At 45.1% G+C, this 7,249-nt stretch overlaps 1 long non-coding RNA gene across 1 annotated transcript in view; it reads right to left on the reverse strand.

The window, feature by feature from the left end:
* Positions 1-2,825: 2,825 nt before the first annotated feature.
* LOC102502655 (uncharacterized) overlaps positions 2,826-7,249 on the reverse strand; it is a 12,532-nt gene continuing 8,108 nt past the window's right edge. Inside the window, exon 5 of the long non-coding RNA XR_003547300.1 lies at positions 2,826-4,779. This is a non-coding gene — a long non-coding RNA (uncharacterized LOC102502655). The remainder of the gene's footprint in view (positions 4,780-7,249) is intronic.

The following is a 7,249-nucleotide window of genomic DNA, read 5'->3' on the forward strand; positions in this document are numbered from 1 at the left end:
TGTGTGTGTGTGTGTGTACATGTGTATAGTACACAAGGTATATAAAGAGCACAGGAATAGCAGAAAAATAATAGTTATTATATATATGTATAGTATAGTATGTGTGTGTGTGTGTGAACCTATGTATAGTACACAAGGTATATAACGAACACAGGAATAGTAGTAAAATATTAGTTATTATATATATGTATAGTATCGTATGTGTGTGTTTGTGTGTGTGTGTGTGTACATGTGTATAGTACACAAGGTATAAAAAGAGCACAGGAAAAATATTAGTTATTATATATATGTATAGTATCGTATGTGTGTGTTTGTGTGTGTGTGTGTGTACATGTGTATAGTACACAAGGTATATAAAGAGCACAGGAATAGTAGTAAAATATTAGTTATTATATATATGTAGAGTATAGTATGTGTGTGTGTGTGTGTGTGTGTACATGTGTATAGTACACAAGGTATATAAAGAGCACAGGAATAGTAGTAAAATATTAGTTATTATATATATGTAGAGTATAGTATGTGTGTGTGTGTGTGTGTGTGTACATGTGTATAGTACACAAGGTATATAAAGAGCACAGGAATAGTAGTAAAATATTAGTTATTATATATATGTAGAGTATAGTATGTGTGTGTGTGTGTGTGTGTGTACATGTGTATAGTACACAAGGTATATAAAGAGCACAGGAATAGTAGTAAAATATTAGTTTTTATATATATATGTATAGTGTGTGTGTGTGTGTGTACATGTGTATAGTACACAAGGTATATAAAGAGCCCAGGAATACTAGTAAAATATTAGTTATTATATATATGTATAGTATAGTATGTGTGTGTGTGTGTACATGTGTATAGTACACAAGGTATATAAAGAAAACAGGAATATTAGTACTGCAAGATCCCCGATGCCGGAGGTCTGTCTGCTTTACTCGCCATAGTTTTCCCAGCATCCAGAGCATGCTCTTGCACACACTGGACATTTAGTCAATACCTGCTGAATAAGAAATAAATTAGTAAGGGCCAGCAGGTGGCATTATAGTTAAGGCACTGGACTCACTCGTGGCCTACCACGGTTCAAGTCCTGGATCTGGAGGCTTGGCCGTCACACCAGGTGCACGTGCACGCATGCTGAATATTCCAAGAGGGGAATATGGAAAAAGGGACTGCGGTGTGGCTCTCCCCCGGGCAGTGATTCTTCACGTTTCCTCTCACTGTCTTTCTCTGTCTCTCTCCAGCAAGCACACGTGCCCCAGGGCAAAAATCTAAAACAAGAAAAAAGAAAAGAAATAAAATAATACATACAGCAAGTTCCCTGAAGCCCTGCACCCCTCCTTGTATGGAATGCACAAGTTCCAGGTGACCCCCCTTGGAAGTAAGAGCCAAGGGGTAGTGAAATCAACCCTTTGCCCGGCTCCATATATCTCAATCCGTGTCTTGGGAGCATGCTCTTCAGCACACGCCTTAAGCCACTTCTGTGAAACCAAGTCTTCAGGCACTCTATCCAGAGTTATTTCACCTTCACACTTAATAACTCAAGTCCTAAGAAATAGGACTAATACCTGCGTCGTGGACCAATCATTATTTGAGGCTTTGGCAGGGGTCTTTGTTATGTTTGGAAGACCTGGGTTGACCAGCAGTATATCCAGATCTGCAGATGAGTCATGTCCTAACAAAGGTCTACTATATTAGTACATTTAGGCAGGAGGGGGGCAGGAGTCTCAGTAGCTTACCTTGGCTCAGACCCAATGACCTCCTGAGCAGTGACAAATAACACCCACCCGAGAATGAGCGGCAGGAGGCACAGAGGCAGGGCTTCATTTAAAGGAGCCCCAGAATGATTCTACCTCAATCTGTCTTAAGCATAGTCTAGCCTCACCTTAGAGCCACGGCACAGAGGTCAACGATAATGCTTCGGAAATAAAGCTGCTGTTGTTGGGTGTTAAGGCTCCAAAGTGGTTCCCTTTAAATATGTTCTCATAACAAAATGACGTCATTGCAGGGAGCTGTTACGTGATCTGTGCCAATGAGGGAGAAGCCGGGCCCCTCCACAGCAGGTCTCCCGGTGAGGCACTGGGCACGGCGCCCTCTTGTCTGCGGGAGGGACCTGCAGTCAGACGGAAGCCGTCCCACGCTGGTCTGCGGCCCCTGTGGCTGTTACCTCGGGCAGTCCACGTGCAAGTGGTGAGTTTGCCAGGTCTGAGGTGAAAGGACTGTGAGAGGGTTAAATAGAATACACCTGCTAGATTGCTCGCCGTCATATCTAGGACACGGTGAGCACTTAATAAAGAGCCGTTCTTTTTATTACTGCTTTATGTTGGGCACTGCGTGCAGAAGGGTACATGCATCGTCCCACGTTCCCGTGCAGCTCTGCAAGACAATCACCATGTCCTCATCGATCAGTAAGTAGGAACTCCGTAGTTAATCCGAGGTCACTGAGCCAGTGAGGAACACCAGTCACTGTTCAAATCTGGACCTAAAGAACCTCGAAGTCTGCCATCACTGCAGACCCATAAAGCTGTAGAACTTCATGGCACTTAGGCTACGTCATGTTATTCCTTACTAAATTCTTAACCAGACTCAACTCCCCATTCTGCACACGGGCTGTTACTGTCTGACTTACAAATACTTGTAAGTGAACAGATGGTTGTTCTGCTAAGATCTAGATAGAAACCAGTGCACTTACTTAGAGCAGCTACGTGTGTAGAAAGGTCTCAGTGCTGTCAACTGGAAAATAACAATTAGAACTGTTGCAGAGAGCTTTATGAGATTTATCAATAAATAAGATTTATAAATATGATTAGTGCAATTCTTGACCCAAAGTAGGTGCCCAATAAGTGTTTATTAAAAACATGTGTCATACATGTATTTCTAAGGCTACGTTATTGATAGGCAGGTGGCAGAGGAAGAAGTAGGTGATAGGTTAGTAGCTAGGTAATAAATCCCTGATGGGGGGGTGAGAAGATGACGGTGGATACAATAGACGATAGGAAGAGGGCGAGAGGGGGGAGAAGGAGGAGGGAAGGAGGGGAGGAAGGACCTGGGATGTTTGCACCTGGAAGAATTAGTCCCACATAAAGCTGAGTCACTGCACCTCCACCCCTTTGCACATTTTCACTCTCTCTGTCAGTCATCCCCCCTTCTGTAATGTATGTGAAAATGCCTACACCGTCCTGCTCAGGGTGAACGGCAGGCAGTCCCCTTTGCACTAGCCCCACATAGCTACGGGGGTGACAGTACCACCTTTCAGATTTGGGTATTGATCAAATGAAGGAGGAAAACGCAGTAGCTTTTAATCTATGTTCATCGCAGAGCTGAAGGGAACAGAAGCATTTGTGACAGTGGTTTGAGTGTGACAGAGGGGAGGACCTACTCTCCCGGTGCTACTCTGTGGGCTTTTGAACAAGTCATTTTATTTCTCTAGGTCTTAAGGTATTAATCTCTATGCAACAAGATGTCCAATTCAAGAAACTAGGTCACATGCATTGAGGCTGTCATTCAACCATGAGGAGATGTCTGCAGGACCAGAGAGACCCTCCGTATCATGTCTGTTTGCATGAAAGACCCAGAGGCCTTCAAGGGAAAGACTCAGAGGGTGCACATCTGGACCCAGCTGTTCAGAGTGGAAGACGGCAAAGGTCATTGTGCATGGAGCAGTGTCTGTTGCCCACGCTGTCTTTTGAGCAACCCTGTGGCCTTGTTTCCAGGTCTGATGTCTCAGGTAGGGGCTAGGATAAAGTAGAAGTGAGCAGTTGGTAACTGGGGCCATGTGGAGGAGGAGAGGACTAGCTGGGCTGAGGGGTTCTCCCCTGCTGAGGCTGGAGCCTGGGAGCCTGGACACTCCAGCCTAAGCACAGTGGGCCTGCAGCAGCACCTCCAGGCAGCACACAGATGCCCCGCAATGGCTTCGACACCTGCATGGCATGTTCAGCAGCAGGTGGTTACTGCAGACCAGGGGCAGGGCAGAGACGAGGGAAATGGCAAGATTGCCAACAGGATGGGTAGTGACGAGACTCCCCGCCCACCCAGGCTGCTGGGCAGCCTGGGGGAGCAGGACCAAGGGCCTTTCTACAAGGTGGACAAAGACCACAACTGCTCTTCAAGGAGCTCTTATTTGAACATCTTGTTTGTTTGTTAATCCTCAGGCTGATAGAACTTACGAAAACGTAAGTTGTGTATAAAGCAAAGAATTTACAGTAAATAACCTTTCACTGACCTTTTCAAATGAAAGATTGAGTCTTCTGTCACCTAATGGTCAGTGACCCTGCTGACACTGCCTGTCCAGGGCTCCTCTGCGCGAATTGACTGTAGGCCCATCTGGTGACACATCCTGAAGACATTCAAACTGAAGTGTTCTTGTGAGAGGAACAATGGTGGTGAGGGGAATACCACTTCCTGCCATTTCTAGATTAATTCTTTTTGGCAAATTCACTTTGAATTCATTGACTCACTGCTAGTGGGAATCTTCAACATTTCTATTCCAAATAAAAAGTAAAACAAAGCGAAACAAAAATCTTGTCAAAAGCTAAGAGAACAAGCAAGGACAACTAGAAAGATGGACCGTATGTCTCCGCTCAGTATCGACCGAACGACCGAACTTCCTGGCAGGAGCTGAGAGGTGGAAGGTGTAATAGCAGAGACAGCAAGGACAGACGCCAGAGACCGCACAGGGGAGGGCCCGGAGAGAAGTGCCGCAGACGCAGAGTGCAGAGTCACCGCGAACGGTGATGTCTTCGACTTGCTTGACATGCAAGGCATACGTGTTCTGAGAACTCACACTGTGTGCTGTAAAAACCGAAATAAAATCAATTAGAAAGGGACCAGTAGATGTTATAATGGGTACATCACTGGACTCTCACATAGTCAACCGCAGTTCAAGTCCCAGGCCTGGTAGCTTAAACTCCTGCTGTGCCCTGGGTCATATGGTAGTTGTATCTGCAGGTTTTTAAGGAACCACCATATTGTTTCCAATACTAGCTTATATTCCTGCCCATAGTTCTGATTTGCATTTCCCTTTTGATAAGAGATGCTGAAAGATTTTATATGTGTCTTGACCATTCAGATGTCTTCCTTAGAAAGTTGTGTTCAACTATTTGCCCATTTTTCCAATGGATTATTCTTTTTGTACAGCTCAGCTGCTCGAGTTCCTTATGTATCCTGGTTACCAATTCTTTATCTGTAGCATAGCTTACAATATTTCTACCATTCCGAGATGGTCTCCTCACTGTAATTACTGCTTGCTTTGCTGGGCATAATCTTTTTAGCTTGATGTCATCTCACTTGTCTGTTTTTTGGCTTCGTTGCCTGAGCTTTAAGAGTCTTACTTAAGAAATCTTTGCCTTCTCCAAAGTCTTCAAATATGTATTTTTCACAAGCAGTTTTATAGTTTGAAGCATTACTCTTAGCTCTTCGGTCCCTCTTAAGCTGATTTTTGTTAGTGAGAGGTAGGGGTCCCGTCTCACTTCTCTGCAGATGGATATCCAGTTGTTCTAGCACCACGTGCTGAAAAGACTCTTATCCCCACTGAATTGTCGTGTGCCCTTTGTCAAAAACCAGTGGCCTATACAATGAAAGCCGTACATTACTAACCCATGGCTAACATCAGGCTGACTGGGGAAAGCTGGGAACTTTCCTGCTAAAACCTGCTGCCCTCTCTCCCCATGCCTTTCCAGCACAGCGCCAGAAGTGCTAGCCAATACAATCGGATGAGAGAGCAAAATGAAAGGCATCGAATAGTGAAAGAAGAAGTAAAATTGTCCATGGTCAGATGACATGACAACACAGAACATCTACAAATAAATCCATGAGACACTTCTAGAAGTGATAAATGAATTCAGTAAACTGGCAAGACACAAAATCAATATACAAAAACCCATAATGTTTTTCATACCAACAATGAACAAATGGACTTAGAATGGAAGAAAGCGATCCCATTTACAGTAGCCACACACAGAATAAGATACCTGGGCATAAGCCAAAGGTGAAAGATCCCTAAAAAAACTACAAAAAACTGGAAAAAGAAATAGAACACGATACACAAATGTGAAAGGACGTCACCTGTTCTTAGCCTGGAAGAATCGACATAATCAAAATACTGACGCTACTCAGACTAACTTACAAATTCAATACAATTCCTATCAAATTACCAGTGACAGTCTTCACAGAAATAGAAAAACCAATCATAAAATTGATCCGAGATCATGACAGGACCCGTATCTCCAAGGCAATACTGCTTGAACAGAATAAAATGAAGGCATCTCACGGCCTGACCTCAAAAGTATTATGAAGCTGTGATAACCAAAACAGTATGGTACCTGCACGAAGAAGGCATGTAAACCCTTGGAACGGAATAGACAATCCAGAAGTAGGTCCTAATGCCGGATCTTCATGCGCTCCTGCTGCCAGCTCGCCAGCACTGCCAGCTCACCTGACACCCAGGCAATGGAAGAACATGCAGAGACAGGTGTACACCGGGGCAGGGTGCGGATGTCCCGGGGGGTGAGCAAGCACACGGTGTCTTCCTCATGGTCATTCTGGCTTTCAGTTAAGCATTATTTATTTCATTTTATTATTACCACTCTTTCTGCACGTTGCTATAGGGCATGCACACTCCCCAGAGAGATGAAAAAGAGAGAAAGTGACAAAGCAAGCTGTCAGGCCTGGGACTCAAACCACAGTAGACCATGTGGGAGCCCAGCGTCCCAACCACCATGCCACCTGCTGGCCCCAAGGCATTCGTTTTTAAATACAGCCCAAAAAATACTTTCAGAAAAGATCATTCTACCTGTGGGGAGTGTGTGTGTGTGTGTGTGTGTGTGTGTGTGTGTTCCTTTCATTTTAAGCAGTCATGGTGTAATTTAAGAAAATGTCTATTTTGGAAAATATCATTTAAAACATGGCTTCTCTGGGCAAAGGAGTATGTCAATAGGAGTGAAAACTGAACGGGGCTGGTGATGTGAAGCTCCGTGTAGGTGCTCCGGGAAGCAGGCTGGCAGACGGCGTGGTCTGAGCTACTGCTGGCGGCCTGCCTTTGTGGAGCCGAGAAGTCATCAGGAGGCCTGTGCAGGGGCTTCCTGAGGTGCAGCTGAGGCTCCCACACAGGGACGGCTCGGGGTCACACCTGGGCCTCCCTGAGAGCACCAGGCCCTGCCTCAGCATAGGGAGGGCTGCGGCTAGGGGAGATCGTGACCTCGGCCTGTCAGAGCACAGCCTCCCTGTCTGTCTCTGTCTCTGTCTCTGTCTCTGTCTCTGTCTC

This window comes from Tupaia chinensis, unplaced genomic scaffold (genome assembly GCF_000334495.1).
Source record: "Tupaia chinensis unplaced genomic scaffold, TupChi_1.0 Scaffold143811_1, whole genome shotgun sequence".
In the NCBI taxonomy this organism is placed as follows: Eukaryota; Metazoa; Chordata; class Mammalia; order Scandentia; family Tupaiidae; genus Tupaia; species Tupaia belangeri.